Consider the following 21,570-nt stretch of genomic DNA (forward strand, 5'->3'; position numbering starts at 1 on the left):
GAAAATAAATTATTTTTATTATTATTTATTAAGTGTTTAAGTAAGTGCATATAATGTAGGTTTATGTTGTGGCCAGATCTTAGAATTAATAATTTCATCATGAGGCAATCATTTTTAGGGTTCCGTACCCAAAGGGTAAAAACGGGACCCTATTAAGACTCCACTGTCTGTCTGTCCGTCCGTCTGTCTGTCATCAGGCTGTATCTCATAAACTGTGGTAGCTAGACAGTTGAAATTTTTTCAGATGATGTATTTCTGTTGCTGCTACAACAACAAATACTAAAAAGTACAGAATCCGTGGGCGAGTCCGACTCGCACTTATCCGGTTTTTTTATTTTTTTTATTTTACTAACTAGATGTGTTAGCAGAGTTCAAATCATGCTAGCACTGTCTAATTAAATGTAACCTAAGTGATAACGCTATTGGACCATTAAAATGGTTTGATACTGAAAACTGTAATGGCCAAAACAACTATGTAATAAAATATTTTGGTTGCATTTACTATGTCTATTTAGGCTAATCATTCAACTCTAAAGTCTTAGGAAGGTTTTAGAGTTCCAGAGGCCCTACTATCTGTATGAAAAGCTAAAATGGGTCAAGGACTCACGCACCAGGCCATTGAGAAGCTGCACCAAACTTGTCGTACCCAAGCATGAAACAGCATTCTTCAGAGGGAGTTTCAAATTTGCTGCTGCTAAAGTCTGGAATGACCTGCCACCACCACTCCGTAAGCCTATACAGCTCTCTCAATACAAACGGTTACTACAGGCACATCTATTAGCCAAGCAGAGCAAAGGATACCCTCTCTCCTAACAACGGTGATTCATGCAAACAGATCACATAAACATACACAAACACACACACACACACACACACACACACAGGCACCCACATAACCGCGAGCATTCCTAATTTCTAGTTATTATTTTTATTAAAATGTCATGTTGTTTCTTTATGTTATAAGTTTCCATTTTGTAATTTAACTTGTTATTATTATCTTCAATTGTTCCTATTTTAATGACCATAGCGTCAATTGTACTTAATTACGAGCACAGATGTTATCATTGTAATTGATATAGTTAATAATTATGCTACCCTCCAGCCGTCCTAGTCTGGGACCGGTCTGAAAACCAGCGCCGGGCATCACGGCCCGGCACACGCTGAGACTGGAAACCCTTTGCCCAATTGATTGTATAAGAAATAAAATAAAATAAAAAAGCCCTTTATTCGATGTAAAAACGGTTACATATAAATTTGAAAAAATAAATAAAACAAACTTAAAATTAGTGTTTAATTAAATGAATCCCTAGTGGGTAAAGGCCTCCTCCAGTGCTGCCCATTTGTCCCTGTCCTGTGCTAATGACAACCAGTCTGTGCCGGCTGTTCCTTTTATGTCATCTTCCCAACATGTAAGTGGTCTGCCTTGGCCCCTTCTGCCAAGTGGGCCTCTCCATTTAGTGACTTTCGATGTCCATCTCTTGTCTGTTAGTCTTGCTGTATGGCCTGCCCACTTCCACTTAAGTTTCTTTGCATAACTCAAGGCATCTGTTGCTCTTGTTTTTTCTCTTATTTTAGAGTGTCTTATTTTGTCTATTTTTCTTATATTGAGCATGCTTCTTTCTAACGCGCGTTGGCAAGTGATGATTTTCTTTTGAGCGTTTGCTGTGAATTTCCATGTTTGGCTTCCATATGTCATACATGGCAAGACACTTGAGTTCAGGACTTTAGTTTTGATGGCTATTGGCATGTTGCTTTTAAATATGTCTTTAAGGCTCCAGTATTTGTTCCATGTTTGTTTTATTCGCCTTTCTATTTCCAATTCATTATTAAATTTATTAAAACTAATGTTTTTCCCTAGGTAGGTATATTTTTCTACATATTCTAGTGTGTTGTCATCTATGCCTATTGGTCTTTTCCAGCTATTGGTCATTGTCTTTGTCTTGCTTAGGTTCATTTCTAATCCTACTTTGACACTCTCTAGGTGTAGGGATTCAGTCATGTGCTGTAGTTGCGTACATGTTTCTGCTATCAGCACTAGGTCATCTGCAAATCTCAAGTGATTTAGATAAGTACCTTGCATATATATTCCTAGTTTGCTCCATTTTAACTTGTTGAAGATGGTTTCTAGGATGGCGATGAAAATTGATTGTACTTACTTATAAATTAATAATTGTTTTTTCTTATTCTTGTTTTATGTAATTTTATTTTATTTTCTTTTGTACTTTTATTTCATTTTCTTTTGTACTTGATAATGTGGCAATAAACAATTCTTATTCTTATTCTAAATTAATATGCACTTATATCACACATTTTTTTTTTTTATGAAATAGGAGGCAAACGAGCAGACGGATCACCTGATGGTAAGCGATTACCGCCGCCCATGGACACCCGCAACACCAGAGGGGTTGTAAGTGCGTTGCCGGCCTTTAAGATGGGAATACGCTCTTTTCTTGAAGGTTTGAAGGTCATATCGGTCTGGAAATACCGCAGGCGACAGTTCATTCCACAGTTTCGCTGTGCAATACATATCTGGAGACGGAGCATACATGGTTGTGATCCTCAGCAATGAGGGACCGAGGAAGAAGAAGATATCACACAGGCCTAACATATTCTATAATACTATTTCCAGAAGTGCAGAGGAGGGGTCACTCTTGCTTGCCGGGGATGTGCTGAGATGCATCCTGGTGGTGCCCACTTGCCTGCGATGTACACTGAGCAGGTCCATGTACCAGCTACTCACACTTTCCATAGACTTGCAAGAAAAAAATAAAAGTCAACATGCCACTGCCAGCAAATTTATGAGGTAAATTATCAGTAAAATAAAAACTTTTATATTAAAGGAAAAATTGAAAAATTTACACCTCCAGCAAGACTCAAAATTGCGACTATTGGAACACCTCGGACGGTTCTGCCAACTGAGCTATGGTGGCTTACCAGATGTGTGCCAATTTTTCCATTCCTTTGCTTATAAAGTTTAGGGTGGCGTATACCAACATCTCTTGTCTATATTTACAGGCACTGGACCGGAGTCTCAAGTTATATTGAGAATTCGCAAGTAACAATGTGCTAACCCAAACTAAACAAACTTTTATCATTTTTACTTTAATATAAAATTTTTAGTATCACTCACAGACATATGTTCTTGGTAAAAAATTAAATTATTAGTTTTATGAATTGCGCTAAGCTTGCTTATTTATTTAATAAATAAATATTATAGGACAAATTGTACATAGATCAACCAAGTCCTATAAAGCTTTTGTTGTGGGTACTAGACAGCAATACATATAATATACATATAGTTATATATAAATACTTATAATAATATAATAATTTATTTATTGCAAGTAAGTTACACTCATAATGTGGTTAGTAAAACTTAATTCTAAATTATGTATTAGTATTTTTTTAAACCTAGGGATACATCTATATCTATAAACTATTTTTGTTGTCAGCTGAGTACGGCACATGTAGCCGACTGCAGCATAGTAAATAGGGGGAGTCCAGCCTGTCCCCTATCATCTTCATGATGATGTTGGGGCTGGCGCGCACCCGGCGCACCAGGGATGCGGCCCTCTTACGGATAGTGGCATAGAAACAATCGACCCTGGCTTCAGCGAACATCCCTGATGCGCTACAGAAGCGCGGCAGCCCCATCAACACCCGGAACGCGTTATTATACTGGACGCGGAGGGCTTCGTAGGCCCGTTTCGTATATGAAAGCCACAAAGTGCACGAGTACAGTGAGGTGCAGTAAGCTCTAAAGAGTGTCACTTTCACCTTCCTGGTACAGCGCACAAATTTGCGAGCAATCATATTCGCCCGGGCCGACAGGGCCCTCCTTTCTCTCTCTATGTCTTTATCATCTTTGAGGTCTGCCGTGACTATGTGCCCAAGATATTTAAACATGTCCACCCTTTCGAGGTCTGCCCCGTTTAGTTTGATGGGTGTCACTTCGGCTGTTCTGCCACGGCCGACCTCAAAGACCATATATTTACTTTTATTTACGTTATATTTTAAGCCGCGAGTCTCTGCATATGTTTCACACACCTCCAGCAGCCTACGTATGCCACCAACCGATGCGCTTAGCAGAACCATATTGTCTGCATAACTAATATTATTAAGGCAGACACCATCAATATGACATCCGATATGCAATCTGCCAAGCGCATCTAGCAGTTCGTTCATGTAGAGGTTAAATAGAGTGGGTGAGCTCAACCCCCCCTGCCTCACCCCACACTCCAACCTATAAGGGTCAGAGAGCGCATCCGCCCATCTAACGCAGTTGACTTGGTTTCCATACCAGTACCTGAAAATGCTGATTAGTCCAGATGGAAGTTTAATGTCTTCAAGTTTCTTCCATAAAATCTTATAGGAAACCAAGTCAAAAGCCTTAGATAGGTCAAGGAAGCAGGCATATACAGGGGAATTTTTATCTACGTAATATACCGGGTGTGTCCTGTAATACAACAAAAAATTTAAAATTAAACTTCAAACTAGCCAACATTTTTTCAGCGACTTTTAAAAATGAAAATAATTTGTATTTTAAATTTTAGCACACCTTACTTCAGGAAGAAATATTTGTGAAATAAATACCCTCACCTTTTTCACCACACCAGCTGGTAAAGGCTCTCTTGATTGTTCAAAACTGATATGAAAGTTGCATTTTATTCACATGTGAGGCAAAGTAATCAAATGCAGATTTTGAGTTGTTCTCTTATATTTGCTGGTAGAATTGACATTTTGAATCGATTTGCTTTGGTTTTGTTTGATATCTTACAGTTCGTATTTTCCTTGTGTTGGTGTGGTGAAAAAATTTGTGTTTCACTCAGTGTCAAAATTTGTTTAACCCTCGTGCCTGGGAACCCTCGCAACGCTCAAGATTCTTATGAGCATGCATGCTTTAGTTTTAGTTTAGTATTCATTTCGTTTAAGATAAAATGTAGATTTTTGACAATGCAAAAGCGATCCAACAGATCCTACTTGAATAAATTGGTTTTTATCTTTATCTTATACCATTTTTCCAACCACTCGCTTTGCTCGTAGTGGTCGTGGAATCCTTCGCTTGCTCGGGTATCAATATTAGCACGAGAGTTAAACAACAACTTTGCCCGCTTGTAAAACAAATAACTATTATAAAGTATGTAATGTTTTATGAGTGTACCTATATGTATTTCTTTAGAGCCTAACCCAAATATCTTGTTATTTCCTAGGTATTTAAGTACGGTAGTACTATTAGTTATTCTGTGATATAAGCAAGGGGGTGTCACTTCGCAGTTTAGGTACATTTGGCCGGCGCGCCTCCCGGGCAGGCGTATGGCAATGGGCTGCCGCTCGACTCGCGCAAAATTTAAAATACATAATGCCTTCGAAACCTAAATTTATAGCGGAGTCTTAGTAATAGGGCACCGTTTTTGCTCTTTGGGTATGGAACCCTAATAAAAACATCATTCTGTTTTTATTTTTACCCCTGACTGTACAAAGAATGACATGTATGTATGTTTACGGTGAGTGGATTTTTGTGTGTTAGTACTAAACATTTTGTTTAGAAACACTGCTTCAGAAACAGCAATCCACATGTTGCTGAAACACAGAAATAGTTGCGGTAAACACTACATAATTGTTTATCGCCATGGTCATTGTACCTCAGACTAAAGACCTATATAACCCCGTATAAGATGAATAAAGTAAGGAAAAAACGTGCCTCGGAAATCATGAATTTTAACACATATCAGTGAAAGAACATGGGTCAAAATCATAAAAATAATAAATACAAATAAAAAAATAATTTATCCATTATACATATATATATAATTTTTTTGATATTTTTAGTTTTAATCGTGTGTCGATAGATGGCAGTAAATTTACTGTGACTACGAAATTTACTTCCCTCTATCCTATGCGACTGGCGAGAAACTGCACAGGACCGGGATCAGTGGCGAACTGTCGTGTTGGAGGCCAAGACACACTTTGGGTCGCTGCGCCAGAGGAGTAAGTAAGTCTATCCTATGCATTCTCTTTGCTCAGACCGTCCACACTATGTGAGCTGAAACATTGTTTCTGTTAATATCTGCATAGTGTTTCAGAAACAATGTTTCAAATATTGTTTATAGTGAATGCTCGGCTTAAGTCTCCAAAATAATCAGTTTTGATTACTTTTCCTGAACAGGATTTGTGGAACAGCAAAAAAACTTTCTATAAGAGGAAGATGTTTTAATTTTGCATCAGTGTCTGTTGTAAAGTAACTTTGTTACAAGCTTTTATTATTGTATAACTTGCAGTATACTCGTATGTATGTTCAGGTCAAATCTTGCATGCAAAATTAGACCCAATTTCTAATTTCTTTTCTATTATTACATAAAGCTAAAAATTCACATACACAAGTAAGTTGGGTGACAATGCATTATTATGGTAGTATCAAGATGATCTAATGATGGACTAAAGGTGGCCATTGGAACTCTGTGATAAAACAATGAAATCTAATTGTGCCTCGATTTGGTAGAATTGTATTGATGAGTATTACTTGCCTGTTGAAAGAAACGTACAGTCAGCAATAAAAGCTTGTATTGAAAATGAAATTTTTGACAAAAAAAAACCCGGCCCTCTGAACCCTAAAAATGATTATAAGTTGAATTAAATATGAAACTAACCTGATTTCAGACAATGATGGCTGTCATCCAGCAAAATGTGGATCGCCGGATGTCTTGTGGTCGCCTGGGAAAAAGACTAACACTATTGAGTCAGTCTGCTACACACCTGTAATGTGACACAAGGTAGGTATTTTATAACATGTTTTAAAACAGGCCTTTATTTAAAAAGATAATCTGAGATAAAAAAACCGGCCAAGTGCGAGTCGGACTCGCGCACGAAGGGTTCCGTGCCATTACGGAAAAAAACAGCAAAAAAATCACGTTTGTTGTATGGGAGCCCCATTTAAATATTTATATTATTCTGTTTTTAGTAATAGCGGCAACAGAAATACATCATCTGTGAAAATTTCAACTGTCTAGCTATCACGGTTCATGAGATACAGCCTGGTGACAGACAGACGGACAGACGGACAGCGGAGTCTTAGTAATAGGGTCCCGTTTTTACCCTTTGGGTACGGAACCCTAAAAAGAAACCTTAATTTCATTTCTTTTTTTGAACAAGGGGAACCGCCTTCAAAAAACCAACACAGCTAAAAGCATGAAATAATTTGTATACATTGGAGTAGGGGTGGGCCCCTATCCTTGTCCAGTCCCTAACCCGTCGTAAAGCAAATTTCTGCCAAAAAGTAAGTAATACCTAATAATGAGAAAATTAATAACCATCTGGGTAACTAATTTAGTTTTTGAAGTCGGTGTCAAACCAAAATTTTAGACAACGAAGAACTTTAAATAAATTTTAAATGTTCGACTTTTAAGTAACCCATTGTAGTTTGATGAGTTGAGAACCATTTCGTGTACCGTCAGAGCCACCCTCAGAAGATAGAGCTTCCGAACACCGAGTACTTGAGCGTCATCGTACAAGACCTTCGTAGGATACCTAATTGATTTCTTCAAGGCTACCTTCAGCACCACTCTCTGCGCACTTTCTAATTTCAGAAGGATAGTCGAGGTTGTACCTCCCCAGGCAAGGATGGGGGAATTGATTATTGATTGTCCAAGAGCGGTATAAATAGTTTTTAATAGGGATAAATCAGCCGATTCTCTTAGCATCTTCATAGTGTGTATCAGCATTCGGACCCTACCCGCCACTGCCTCCACATGCAGCATGAACTTTAGTTTCTCGTCTATCACAATACTGAGATATTACTATACCTACTTTATTGTGTTCGATCTTGACATATGGTCACACATACAAGTTTGGGCTGAAGAAACAGTGCAGCCACGATTGTGGACTTTAAGTTTCATCTGTAGTCCCGTAGGAAACAAAGGAATTTGTTTTGGTTGTATTTAAAATTTTCGATGCCAGGGTGCCTAGCCAAGATGCGAATCCTTGGCTCCGTAGCGAACGATTGGCAACTTGGCTAGGCACCCTGGCATCCCCCCGCCGCACGAGCCTCTTACAAGTAATGGTGGGGCCATTTGGTGTCTAGAGCGGTCGCTGCACTCGCTCCACCCAAGACAGATTAGTACAGCAATAGCAGCAAGCTCGGCCGAATTACACCTTCCCACACAAACGGAGTTTCCTTCTCATTTTAAAACTGCGCGTTGGATTGTAATGAAACTGCACATACAATGACATGAGGTATACTAGGTCTGTTATTAGTTTATATAGCCCCAGTTTATAAATCAAACGAAATAGAGCAAAAACAAGTTTTGTATGAAAAACTTAAATTCGCTGTATTTTTTTTTACTGGTATCTGCTACATAAACTAATTTTTCTACTCGTCGAGTATAATCTGTGTATTACAACTTCACATGCAACACTACAACCTTACTCTTTTCAACGTTGGATAGTCTATGGCACTTCCGACTCGAGCATAAGAATTTTATCGATACGGTTTAGTCAATTATAAAAATTTTGAAAATAGAACTTCATACATTTCGAGGAGACTCGATTCAATGCATCTGCTTTGTGATTGGTTGGCCAACAAAAACATTTTATTTTATGTTGTAGTAGAAACAATTTCTTCATAAGTCAGAAACGCGCATGTGACACCCTTCATATAGCAACATCCATACCCTACGAAAACCACTTAGCGTTGCTTGTTAGTCTCCATAGGCTACGGTGGCCAAAATCGAGACAAAAACTGTCTTAAAATTGAATTTAGCGCGGAGCAGGTACCAGGGCCTCATGAGTTACGAGGAGGTGTCGTTGACCAACCCGCCGGGCGGCGGCGGCCGGGGCATCGGTATGAACTGTATGAAGGTATCGCGGGCTGCGGCAGCTTGCGTATCTTAGCTGTATACTTTTGGTTTGTTTACCTATATGATTCTACTATTAAATCACATTTAGAAACGGGTCTATCGCGAATTTATTTTGTTACCTTTATTTACGGTAAATAAAGGTAACAAAATAAATTCGCGATAGACCCGTTTCTAAATGTGATTTAATATGTGTTTAAACCGCGAAAGTTTTAAATGTTATGATTCTACTAGTTGAAAGTATTATTTTTTTGTCTCGTAGAAAAAGTATTGTATACAATAGTGATATAATCAAGCTTTTCAATCTCGTACCTTAACTTAAGCAACTCAGCAAGCTTCGTTGCTTAAACACGGTACTCGACTGAAAAGCTCTCTATTATATCACGATTGTATAAAATACTATTCATACATCATCATAACTTAAGAGCTTTGCTCTTGTCGTTGGAGTTATTACCAATCCTTTCTTTCCTGAGCCAGTCTTTTGATTTGCTCGTACGATGCATTCTCTTTTAGTTGGCTCAGATATGTGATTCTAGGCTTTCCACTGCCTCTCGTCTTTTCAATTTTGTCTTTCAGGATGTTTTGTTGAATTACATACCTAGATATACCTTATCCTATTGTAAGTACAAAGTTTCAGAGCAATCTAGCTAGTCGTTTTAAAATGAGAGCGTAACTACGTTTGTATGGAGAACCGAGCTTGCCGGGGACTCTTTATCTGTATGAAACAATTCAAATATGAAACTAACCTGATTTCAGACAACGTGATGGGCTGATGGATGTCGTCCAGCAATGGTAGTCGGGAGCCACCTCTTGCCACATGAGCCGATGTTGCAGACTCCCGATGGAGGCCGAGTCCTAGCAGCGGACACATGGACGGACATTATGGACAAGGTACTACATGGATTGCTTTTGTCCGGCTGCAGAAGAGTTATGATTATGTACAACTAGCTGTTGCCTGCGACTTCGTACGCGTGTTTCTATATTGGTGGTTATGTAATGCCCTTTTACCAAGTTTCAACGTCTATCCCCTTTTTAGCCCTCTTAGGGGTTGAATCACCAAGACTAATCAAGAGCTTTGAAACAATTTTGTTTTAAATCTTATATTATGCCTTTTTAAGGAGTTTTAAAGCATTTGTAATGAATTCAAGTTTTCAACCCCTTTTTAACCCTCTTAGGGGATGATTTTTTAAATATGCTGAAATTACATTTCTTGTATCCCAGTAATATGCCTTTATACAAAGATTCAAGCCCTGCACTCACAAAATTGTTTGATCTCTTGACAAAATTTCAACCCTTTTTTCACCACCTTAAAATACAAGTGCGAGTTGGACTCGCGTTCCAAGGGTTCCATATATTACACAATTTAAACAATGTATTTTGTATGCGAAACGTGAGTAAAATGTCTTTAAAAACCCGTAATTAAGTCCGACTCACGCTTGACTGCGATTTTTTTTTATAGGGACGTTCTTACACAAATTGGCTAAGTCCCACGGTAAGCTCAAGAAGGCTTGTGTTGTGGGTACTCAGACAACGATATATATATATATATAATACCTATAATACAAATAGTTAAATACATAGAAAACATCCATGACTCAGGAACAAATAAAAATAAAATAAAAAGTTGATTATTAAAAGAAAGATTTTAAAATTACAACAGGCTCAGTGGTCCCACACTAGGCTAGGCCTGTATCGTGGTGACCGCTCTACAGATTTACTACATAACAAGTTTAGGGGTCAAATATCTGTGTTCATCACACAAATAAATGCCCTTACCGGGATTCGAACCCAGGACCATCGGCTTCACAGGCAGGGTCACTACCCACTAGGCCAGACCGGTCGTCAAGATTTCTAATAGGTTTTCCTGTAATTATAGGTAAATATCTATTTTGTTTATTTTTTTTCAAAAGTTTAGACCCAGTAGTTTCAGAGATAAAGAGGGGGGGAATGGTCATTAGGGTACCGTACGCAAAGGGTAAAAACGGTACCCTATTACTAAGACTCCGCTGTCCGTTTGTTTGTCACCAGGCTGTATCTCATGAACCGTGATAGCTAGACAGTTGAAATTTTTACAGATGATGTATTTCTGTTGCCGCTATAACAACAAATACTAATAATTTTTAAGAAAAAAAAACCGACTTCAATGGGGGATGCTGCTGAAAGTTCACTTATTGTTGATGGTGCACTCTCAGACAATGATATGAAAAAGACAGCATCTTTTGCCTAATAATGTAGAAAAGGAGGTAAAACCACCCACTTTTCTAGTAGCATTTCGTTTCTGTAAGGGTCGCAGTTCTAACCTAACCTAACCTTCTTTTCTGATAGCATTTCGTTTCTGTAAGGGTCACAGCTCTAACCTAACCTACTTTTCTGATAGCAGTTCTGTTCTGTGAGAATCGCAGTTCAAAACCCGACCACCCACCTAACCCACTTTTCTAGTAGCATTTCTGGGTCCGGATTAGAGTCCGGGTCCGTGTCCGGCTGTCCGGGTCCAAGTTTGGGTCAGAGTTCGGTTCGGGTCCGGGTCCGAGTTGGGGTCCATGTTCAGACCCGGGTCCGGGTCCGAGTCCGGGTCCAAGTTTAGGTCTGGGTCCATAAGGAAGAGAACAAATCGCCAAACGTAAACTATGTGTCATTGAAGAGTTCCATTCTGCTCATTATCAGCAGTTTCCATTTCATCAAATGTCACTTTTTTAAATGTAAATGCTGGATTTGTTGATAAAACACCAAAAATCACTATATGTATGCCATTCACATTTGAGGAGTTCCCTCGATTCCTCATGGATCCCATCATCAGAACTCGAGCTTGACAAAAATGTTTCTTGAAAACCTAACTTGCTTAACAAACATAACGAAGAGGACAAATCGCCAAACGTGAACTATGCGTCATTGAAAAGTTCCGTTCTGATCATCATCAGCAGTTCCACTTCATCGAATGTCACTTTTTAAAATGGAAGTGCTGGATTTGTTTGTAAAAATACAAAAATCACTATATGTATGCCTTTCACATTTGAGGAGTTCCCTCCATTCCTCATGGATCCCATCATCAGAACTCGAGCTTGACAAAAATGTTTCTTGAAAACCTAACTTACTTAGCAAACATAACGAAGAGGACAAATCGCCAAACGTGAACTATGCCTCATTGAAGAGTTCCGTTCTGATCATCATCAGCAGTTCCACTTCATCAAATGTCACTTTTTAAAATAGAAGTGCTGGATTTGTTTATAAAAATACAAAAATCACTATATGTATGCCTTTCACATTTGAGGAGTTCCCTCGATTCCTCATGGATCCCATCATCAGAACTCGAGCTTGACAAAAATGTTTCTTGAAAACCTAACTTGCTTAACAAACATAACGAAGAGGACAAATCGCCAAACGTGAACTATGCGTCATTGAAGAGTTCCGTTCTGATCATCATCAGCAGTTCCACTTCATCAAATGTCACTTTTTAAATGTAAGTGCTTGATTTGTTGGTGAAAATACTAAAATCACTATATGTATGCCTTTCACATTTGAGGAGTTCCCTCGATTCCGCTAGGATCCCATCATCAGAACTGCTTTTTGACAAAAACGGGACCAATCTGTATGTATATACTTACAATCAAAAAAAGAATTTTCAAAATCGGTCCCGAAATGACGGAGTTATGGAGTAACAAACATAAAAAAAAAAAAAAACAACCGAATTGAGAACCTCCTCCTTTGAAATCTTGAAGTCGGTTAAAAAGTAAGGAACTATCGGTGGGCGAGTCCGACTCGCACTTGACCGGTTTTTAATAAAATACTTTTTTGCAAAGGCAAATTCCTAGCTTAAAATAGGCAAAAAAAGTCATAGGCAATAAATAACTGATTCCAGGTGCACGGGGGCGTGGCGGGGGCGGGGCGGGGGCGGCGGCGTACATCGTCTCTCCAACCAACAAGTGGCCCACTAAACAATAGGTATAGGTTTTACTCATTACTTATTATCAGGGCTCGGAAAAACGCTCAACAGAAAATTCCTTATACCAATGTCGACGAGTAAATACGAGGGGGGCCTATGACTGTGAATGAATATTTTCGTCCCACAAATGGGTCCTAAACTATGGTCATGTTTTCAAAATGACGGCCGTTTTTCTTAGCCTTGGTAATAATACTTATACTCGCCCTCAACCGAAATGACGACTGAGGCCATAAAGCTCGAGGCAGGGGTAATAAAGCTCGGTGGTCGTAGTGATGGCAATGTGTCGATTACGAACTGTCTTAAACGTCGATTATAATGTTGCACCGTATTTCCACTTTTATTATAATAATATTGAATTCATGCACAAGAAATCTACCCATTCAACTTATCGACATTCCTTTATGAGGGTTTACTACTTGCACAATGGTCTCCGCTCGCTCCGTGCAATACAATGGGAAACTGATAACGCGGGCTCAAGGGTTTTATTGCCCTAGTCGACATTTTGGTTGAGGGCGAGTATAGTACATTACGGCGGAGGCCGGCAAAGAAGGGTTTGCCAGCCAAATACAGTAGTCAACTCGTAGTAGTAGCAAATACAATGACAGTAGGCTGCAAAGAGCGTACAATTTAACTGCTTCTCATCACATTTGCTCGAAAAAGATCTTATTTCATGCAGGTGTACTGAAGGACAAAGGCTTATATTGTTCCCGCGTGAGTAATGGATTGTGAATTATGTTAGCCGTTTAATAGTACATTATTGTCGAGGCTCGGAAGTAGCCTTCCAGCCGAGTCATATATAGTGCTTTTCTCAAAAATGGTGCAATAAATATAATAGAAATATTTCACAGAAGCAACGTTCTTATGTATATATTTTCCCAGAAAAAAGTAAAAAGATTTGCTTTGCCGCCGTTTTAATTTTTAATTAAAAATAGAAGCTTATTTTTCTGCTGAAAATACGCCAACCTATTTGTGACATCTAAATAGTCGCGGTACCAACATTATAATAATAAGTACTGATCATCTGTTTAGCTGTTTAATGGACCTAATACACTTTAAATAAAGAAAATCACTCTTTTTTTTACGATATTATAATAGAAAACTCTGGAATTTAGCTTTATTTAATGATTTTAAGTCATAAACCTTAAATTTCATAAGAAACATTTGTTTTTTTTTTTCAATGATGTTGAATGTAATTCTGAACTCACAAGTTGAGTCGATGCAATTTCAAAACGCATCGTCGGAAATGTCAACATTGTCAACAAAAATTTTCTCACTGACAGATGCCATAAGAACCAAAAACTGAACTGAACTGATTGAAAAATACATAATTTCCAGAGTTTTATGTTATAATATCGTGTTATCGTAAAAACATAATTTTACTTCTCGTGTGTTGAAACACTCGCGGGTAAAATACAACGTTGCACCCTTGTGTAACAAATAACTATTTTATTACAGGTTGAGCAGCGATCCACGGATCCAGCTACGGAGTACGGATGTAAAATGGCGATTTATGACTGCGCTCACTGGTAGCGGGTAGCGGGTAGCGGGTAGCGGGTAGCGGTGGTCGTGATGATCGAATCATTTTTATTCAACGGCGCGATGCTGAGAAGGGTTATGTGTTTAATGTTAACGTTTGTTTGTAAACTTTAAATTCTCTCATGTTACTATAATCACGAAATACTTTACCAGACGCACAATTGTAATGGCTAAGCATAACTGTTTACAGCGCCATCTATTGGCAAATTGGCGCGACCTGTATGTATGTATGTTGGTTTTTCAGGGGGTTGGTTTTATCATGTGAACCGATTTTAACAATTTATGATTTATTTGAAAGAAGGTCTTTATCGTGTAATCTCTTAAAAATTTCAATTATAATAAATACCCGCAAAGGGAATGGCATATTAAATTAGTAAATGTATTTTGATAATTAAAAACAAAGTTAGATTGTATCTTTATACGAATAACCTGTCAGAGTGTCCTTATGGCAAGCCACGATGTGGTACCTTTTGATTGAAAACGACACATTTTTCCTGTAATATTTATGATAATTTTATTATTATGTAAAATTTTCATTTTTTTCACTACGAAAAAAAAATTATTAATTAAAAAATGCTTTTGTAATGTTCAATTTGAGCTCTTTCAAATGATATCCCACTTGACCTGGTAACTAGTTTGAAATTTTGCCCCCTGTTTAAACTGGGTTATTTTCCATAATTAATAAAAATAATAAAATAAAATATACACTTCCAAGATGGATTAGCGACTTCATGGGTTAGCGTCGTTCATAACTATTCCAAATTTCAAATCGATAGCTTAAGTAGTTCTGAAGATATTTAGCAATGTGACAGACAGACGGACGTACAGAGACGCACCATATGGGTTCATTTGTACCTTTTTGGTACGGAACCCCTAAAAAGCCTTCAATGCCCTGCGCGTCCAGTACAACAATGGGTTTAGGATGCTGTTGGGACTGCCTCGTTTTTGCAGCGCGTCAGGTGTGTTCGCGGAGGCGCGCACTGACTGCTTCGGTGCGGCGTGCGGCGTGCGGGCGTGCGGCGTGCGGCGTGCGGCGTGCGGCGTGCGGCGTGCGGCGTGCGGCGTGCGGCGTGCGGGTGCGGCGTGCGGCGTCCGGGCGTGCGGCGTGAGGCGGTATAATATAATACTGCTTCCCTGATGCGTCGCGTGCGAGACAGTTCCAACAGCCTCGTGCGGTGCGCCTTCTGGAAACATTGGGACTATATACATGTGGGATCCAGAGGCTTAGTTTATTATAATTTAGTATAGGTTAACTAACATAGGCTTAAGGGAATGTACACTAACACTAAGGACATGGTCTGAAATAAAATATATTGTATTGTTTTGTATTAACTGTCATGTGTTCGGTGACACTTGGGCGGTTAAGATATACTTATGGACGACTTAAGAGGAACGCAAAAAAAGGTTTAAGACGAAAGTGGAGGAGCCGAGCGAGATCGCCTTTTCATACAAACGTAGTCCTTATTTTCCTCCTGGATATTATTAACATATTGAAAATATTCTGACATAATTTGCTGTGTATTATCTAACCACAGCCATATGCTACCCTACGTTATTTTTCATTTTTTTAATTATTATAACAGGAGCATTTATAATTTGTATGAGATCTGTTTTTCTCTTCTAATTTTTACAATAATCAAAAAATCTAAAAAAGTTATGCAAAAATATTATGCATAACTTAATATTGCATTGCATTGTGTCAAATGGGGACTATGATTGTATGGAGAAGCGGCCGTCCCCTTTCCTCTTAATTATGTACTGGATTACGGCACCAAAAGTAATTTCAAAATGAGTAATTAAACTTTTTTTGCGTTCCTCTAAAATTGTCCATGAGTGTAGACTGTAGATAGATTGACGTAAGAATAATCAAAATCGGCCCACAGGTTTAAAGAACAAACATACATATATTATTATTTAATTATTGTTTGTATACGTCTTAATTGAATTTAATCTTATTTTTATTATGTAAATATAACTATGAAACACTGTTATGGGACTTAATACTTTTATTTTGCGTTCTTAAGTAACGTTAAGAATCATTGTAATTAGACATTATCATAATAAACCTCTGAATAAAGTTGCGTTTTTTATTGAATAAGTAATGTATTATTTAACAGTCGGACGCGAAATATTTAATAGAGTACGTTGGGCATCGCGTCCGAAATATGATACACAAATTGTAGAATTATACTATAGATCCAGCTACGAAAACTGTTAAATTAAACGCCACCTTGTGGCATAGTAAACACTTGAATATGGCCAAACACATTTCAGTACTAGTGGCTCTGTAGCACTTGGTAGTACTGAGTATCATTATTTATAGAATGGGGAGTTATCAGAAAAGAAATTGTATATCAAATCCATTTAAACCCAAATTTAAATTGCTTATCGTAAAAAAATTAAAAAAATCGTAGAAACTTGGAACGTAAAATGCTCTAGCGCAGAAACGTACATTTTCTGCACACCTTTTAGAACAACAATGACCTCAAGCTTTAAATGGTCTTATTTATTTACATAATTTTTGCTTAAGTCCTTTATGCCAATTTCGACCTGTAGAGGAGAAAATACGAAAGTATTTTGCCCAAGTTAAAACGGAGACCTTCGCTAACGCTTCGGTCAATAATCGGACTAATGTTCAAATTAAACTGATATCCGTAGCGTCAGGTCAAAAGAGGATACACAGATGGCGCTATAATAAACATACACAGTGTCGCCATCTACCGGTGAGTAGCATAGTTAATTATAACTCTACAGATGGCGCCTTACCAACTTGTTCAACTTAAAAAAAAAAAAAAAAAAAAAAAAAAAGCTACCATCCGCGGGATTATGCCTGAACGCCTCTAAGGCCGAAGCCAGCCTAGCCGAATCCGGCAAGGATATGCTCACTGTGGAGCCCCGAGAGTCGGGAGGCTCTAAACAATGTGACTTTACTAGTCGCGCTTTATTCGTAAGGTGCGACGTCGAAGCCCATTTGGATCTCGGAGATCGGTGCAGTACGGTTTAACACGTGCATCACGGCTCCGCGGGTCCCAATATAACTCAGTTCGATGTCGGGGCTCGGAATAGTCTGTAGACGACTTCCGTTCCTGGCGGGGTGTTGTGCTCGGTAGAGCAGCGTCGTGCTGCGATCTGTTGAGACTCGGCCCTACGCCAGGTGATTCGTCCGTGGACGATGAACATTTATTTATACATTATATAATACTTACATATTATTATTATTATTTTTTATATATCATATATACGAGAACCGGTGCGAACGCAGATACAGTTAGTAAGTCGTTTACAAGTTTATAAACATCAATACAAGAACCGGTGCGTATAATAACTTCCAGTCAGGGACCGGCCCGCTATCCCTTACCGGGGTTTTATAAGGGTATTGCATAAGGCTTAACTCACCATACGAACTTAACTTGCCAGACGAAACCCTTTGTTTTGCTTTTAAAAACCCTTATATAAAGCTACCACTTATAATTAGCACCTTTATAAAAAGCGCTTAAAGATAAGGGTAACCCTTATTAAGGGCTAGCCTTATTTTTGGTTAGCTTTTCGGTAAGGGTTAGTCAAAGGTAGGGGTATGAATGGGCTTGCAGTTCAAAAGGGAAAGTCTTTCAATGTGTTAGCCGTGTTTAAGTGTCGCCCATTGAAAGGGTTTTATCGCGGAAAGGGTTGTCCGGTCCCTGCTTCCAGTATTAAAATGTAAGTGTCGAATATGTGTATTTTTACAACAAAAAAAAAGTCTCTAGTTAATTAGTACTGAAAGCGACATTTTGACAGTTTAAGTGTAAGACCATTCTCCCTGATGCTGATGAGTTTCATGACCTCTTCTAATCTCTCAGGTTTCATAACACCAGATGGCCACTATGAATTTAAAAGGATGCCTTTCGGCCTTGCTGATGCTGATTAGTTTCATGACCTCTTCTAATCTCTCAGGTTTCATAACACCAGATGACCACTATGAATTTAAAAGGATGCCGTTCGGCCTTTCGGCCTTGCTAATGCGCAGAAAAAAAAAAAAACTCAAAACCTTGTTCTAGATCACCAGATGGCACAAGGATGTCGTCCAGGTATGCCAATGCAGATTCAAATCGCTTCGATCCAAGCATTCGGTTAATAAAGCCTTTGAAAGACTGCCGGCGCATTAGCAAGGCCGAACGGCATCCTTTTAAATAGTCATAGTGGCCATCTGGTGTTATGAGATGTTATTTATACCTGTGAGACGTACGTACGTTACATACGTATACGTTCAATATTAAAAAAAAAAAAGACGTGTTATAATGATGAAGAGTACGAAGAGTAAATGGCAATGTTTATATATTTTTTGGGTAGGTAGGTAGGTAGGTAGGTAGGTAGGTAGGTAGGTAGGTAGGTAGGTAGGTAGGTAGGTAGGTAGGTAGGTAGGTAGGTAGGTAGGTAGGTAGGTAGGTAGGTAGGTAGGTAGGTAGGTAGGTAGGTAGGTAGGTAGGTAGGTAGGTAGGTAGGTAGGTAGGTAGGTAGGTAGGTAGGTAGGTAGGTAGGTAGGTAGGTAGGTAGGTAGGTAGGTAGGTAGGTAGGTAGGTAGGTAGGTAGGTAGGTAGGTAGGTAGGTAGGTAGGTAGGTAGGTAGGTAGGTAGGTAGGTAGGTAGGTAGGTTAGGTTAGGTTAGGTTAGGTTAGGTTAGGTTAGGTTTTGAGTTAGGTTAGGTTTTGAGTTAGGTTAGGTTTTGAGTTAGGTTAGGTTTTGAGTTAGGTTAGGTTTTGAGTTAGGTTAGGTTTTGAGTTAGGTTAGGTTTTGAGTTAGGTTAGGTTTTGAGTTAGGTTAGGTTTTGAGTTAGGTTAGGTTTTCAGTTAGGTTAGGTTTTCAGTTAGGTTAGGTTTTCAGTTAGGTTAGGTTTTCAGTTAGGTTAGGTTTTGAGTTAGGTTAGGTTTTGAGTTAGGTTAGGTTTTGAGTTAGGTTAGGTTTTGAGTTAGGTTAGGTTTTGAGTTAGGTTAGGTTTTGAGTTAGGTTAGGTTTTGAGTTAGGTTAGGTTTTGAGTTAGGTTAGGTTTTCAGTTAGGTTAGGTGTTAGGTTAGGTTAGGTTATGTTAGGTTAGGTTAGGTTAGGTTAGGTTAGGTTAGGTTAGGTTAGGTTAGGTTAGGTTAGGTTAGGTTAGGTTAGGTTATGTTAGGTGTTATGTTAGGTGTTAGGTTAGGTTTTTTTTTTTTTTTTTTTGGATACGGATCATAATGCATTTGTTATTACGTTGATACTCTCGCAGCAAATTTTTAAATAAAATACATCCAAGAAATGTTGTAAGCACATTTAATGCTCTATAATTCGCTTCAACCGCGAGCGCGCAAATTTTGCGCTCTAGCGGCGCGCATGCGCGCAGGAAGGGAAGGATGGATGCGCGCGCGCGCATGAATATGTTTTTGAGATGTGTTTTAAAATAGAGTATTATTATTTATTTGCACTTTGTTCCCAGTTTACGCGTTTTATTACTGAAACGTGACAGACGGGAAAAATATTGATATCTTTGCCCCCACCACCGGGAAAGTGCACACGCCGTATAATATTGACTTGCACAGATTGTCAATTGTCTCCAATTCGAGACAGATAACGTTCCCGATTGGTTGACACATTGAAAATAAATCTGTGCGAGGAAATTGGTTGTATGTATATTATTCCTATACGTGTGTGGCGAGGGATAGATCGGATGATAATCCGATTTAAAAAAAAATTTACACGGTAATACGGTTTTGAATGAAACACTCTCACAGTGTGTCTTATCATTGTGTGTTTGTTGGTTCATCAACCGTATTGGTTGAGGGTTTTAATAATAAACTAGCTCTCTAATACCGGGCGACCGAGATAAATCGACGAAGAACGACTATGTTAAAAGAATCTAAAGTAATAAAAAAAAATAGTGAGATTTTAATGTCTGGTCGTGGAAGAACGTTCGATTACATCGGCGCGATGAAACAAACACCACTGTGTGTGCGTGTGCGCGCTTTTTTCACTCACCAGCTACCGCTACCTACCTACCGGGTAAGTAAGTAATAGTAGTGGTAAGTAAAAAATACCCCACCAGTCTACTATACGCCACGCCAATTTCGGTACATCCGAATGGCGTGTTGTCTCGTATACGACTCGTGTCTCACGCGTGCAGTCAGTCTCCGTCGTCTATATATGATGATAATAATACACCAAATATATGAATGATGTGATGATATGACGCACGCGTTAGCGCTAGTGTTTTGCGTCTCTAAACAAGACTCGCACGAACACGGCAGCTCCCTGGTTGATCCTGCCAGTAGTTATATGCTTGTCTCAAAGATTAAGCCATGCATGTCTCAGTGCAAGCCGTATTAAGGCGATACCGCGAATGGCTCAATATATCAGTTTTGGTTCCTTAGATCTTACTCAGTTACTTGGATAACTGTGGTAATTCTAGAGCTAATACATGCAATCAGAACTCTGACCAGTGATGGGATGAGTGCTTTTATTAGATCAAAACCAATCGGCGGAGGGCCTCGCGTCCGAAGTCGTAACATTTTGATGAATCTGGATAACTTTTGCAGATCGCACGGTCCAGTACCGGCGACGCATCTTTCAAATGTCTGCCTTATCAACTTTCGATGGTAGTTTCTGCGACTACCATGGTTGTCACGGGTAACGGGGAATCAGGGTTCGATTCCGGAGAGGGAGCCTGAGAAACGGCTACCACATCCAAGGAAGGCAGCAGGCGCGCAAATTACCCACTCCCGGCACGGGGAGGTAGTGACGAAAAATAACGATACGGGACTCTTACGAGGCCTCGTAATCGGAATGAGTACACTTTAAATATTTTAACGAGGAACAATTGGAGGGCAAGTCTGGTGCCAGCAGCCGCGGTAACTCCAGCTCCAATAGCGTATACTAAAATTGTTGCGGTTAAAAAGCTCGTAGTTGCATTTGTGCTACGCACTGTCGGTGCGATTCATCCGAATCGATACTGACACGTTTGCGGAGCATATCGTCGGTGAATCGTATGTAAAAGTACGGTTCAATATAAAAATCCTATCGCGATGCTCTTCAGTGAGTGTCGAGGTGGGCCGACAATTTTACTTTGAACAAATTAGAGTGCTCAAAGCGGGCTCAAAATGCTGCTTGAATATTTCGTGCATGGAATAATAGAATATGATCTCGGTTCTATTTTGTTGGTTTTCAGAACTCCGAGGTAATGATTAATAGGGATAACTGGGGGCATTCGTATTGCGACGTTAGAGGTGAAATTCTTGGATCGTCGCAA

At 39.0% G+C, this 21,570-nt stretch overlaps 1 long non-coding RNA gene and 1 other non-coding gene across 2 annotated transcripts in view; both read left to right on the forward strand.

Annotated features, from left to right (window-relative positions):
* The first annotated feature begins 241 nt into the window (after positions 1 to 241).
* LOC134750885 (uncharacterized) lies at positions 242 to 9,742 on the forward strand. The gene is made up of 3 exons (XR_010128586.1): positions 242 to 727; positions 2,630 to 6,770; positions 9,606 to 9,742. It is a non-coding gene; the product is annotated as an uncharacterized LOC134750885 (long non-coding RNA).
* A 10,831-nt stretch (positions 9,743 to 20,573) lies between these two features.
* Positions 20,574 to 21,570, forward strand: part of LOC134751336 (small subunit ribosomal RNA) — a 1,908-nt gene continuing 911 nt past the window's right edge. Inside the window, exon 1 of the ribosomal RNA XR_010128633.1 lies at positions 20,574 to 21,570. This exon is cut by the window's right edge and continues 911 nt beyond it. This is a non-coding gene — a ribosomal RNA (small subunit ribosomal RNA).

The sequence above is a fragment of the Cydia strobilella genome, chromosome 21, assembly GCF_947568885.1.
Source record: "Cydia strobilella chromosome 21, ilCydStro3.1, whole genome shotgun sequence".
Taxonomy (NCBI): Eukaryota; Metazoa; Arthropoda; class Insecta; order Lepidoptera; family Tortricidae; genus Cydia; species Cydia strobilella.